The following is a 1461-nucleotide window of genomic DNA, read 5'->3' on the forward strand; positions in this document are numbered from 1 at the left end:
TCAGATGGGAGGTTCCAGATAAGGTCAAAAACTACATACTCAGATCTTCACCAAACATTGCAGGGATACATTGGATGTCAAGACACGTGGAAAAAACGTACAAAACAAGAGATTGGAGACATCAAAATTTTGGACGAATTTTTTAAGAATTTTCAAATTTTCAGATAGGAGGTTCCAGATGAGGTCAAAAACTACATACTCAGATCTTCACCAAACTTTGCAGGAATACTTTGCATGTCAAGACACGTGGAAAAAACGTACAAAACAAGAGATCGGAGACATCAAGATTTTCAACGAATTTTTTAAGAATTTTCAAATTTTCAGATGGGAGGTTCCAGATAAGGTCAAAAACGACATACTCAGATCTTCACCAAACTTTGCATGGATACATTGGATGTCAAGACACGTGGAAAAAACATACAAAACATAGGATTGGTGACATCAAGATTTTGGACGAATTTTTTAAGAATTTTCAAATTTTCAGATAGGAGGTTCCATATAAGGTCAAAAACTACATACTCAGATCTTCACCAAACTTTGCAGGGATACATTGGATGTCAAGACACGTGGAAAAAACGTACAAAACAAGAGATTGGAGACATCAAGATTATGGACGAATTTTTTGAGAATTTTCAAATTTTCAGAAAGGAGGTTCCATATAAGGTCAAAAACTACATACTCAGATCTTCACCAAACTTTGCAGGGATACATTGGATGTCAAGACACGTGGAAAAAACGTACAAAACAAGAGATTGGAGACATCAAGATTTTCGACGAATTTTTTAAGAATTTTCAAATTTTCAGAAAGGATGTTCCAGATAAGGTCAAAAACGACATACTCAGATCTTCACCAAACTTTGCAGGGATACATTGGAGGTCGAGACACGTGGAAAAAACGTACAAAACAAGAGATTGGAGACATCAAGATTTTGGACGAATTTTTGAAGAATTTTCAAATTTTCTGATAGGAGGTCCCAGATAAGGTCAAAAACTACATACTCAGATCTCCACCAAACATTGCAGGGATACATTGGATGTCAAGACACGTGGAAAAAACGTACAAAACAAGAGATTGGAGACATCAAGATTTTCGACGAATTTTTGAAGAATTTTCAAATTTTCAGATAGGAGGTTCCAGATAAGGTCAAAAACTACATACTCAGTTCTTCACCAAACGTTGCAGGGATACTTTGCATGTCAAGACACGTGGAAAAAACGTACAAAACAAGAGATTGGAGACATCAAGATTTTCGACGAATTTTTTAAGAATTTTCAAATTTTCAGATGGGAGGTTCCAGATAAGGTCAAAAACGACATACTCAGATCTTCACCAAACTTTGCATGGATACATTGGATGTCAAGACACGTTGAAAAAACGTACAAAACAAGAGATTGGGGTCATCAAGATTTTGCACGGATTTTTTAAGAATTTTCAAATTTTCAGATGGGAGGTTCCAGATA

This window comes from Lepisma saccharinum, unplaced genomic scaffold, assembly GCF_977018435.1.
Source record: "Lepisma saccharinum unplaced genomic scaffold, izLepSacc3.1 HAP1_SCAFFOLD_148, whole genome shotgun sequence".
Taxonomy (NCBI): Eukaryota; Metazoa; Arthropoda; class Insecta; order Zygentoma; family Lepismatidae; genus Lepisma; species Lepisma saccharinum.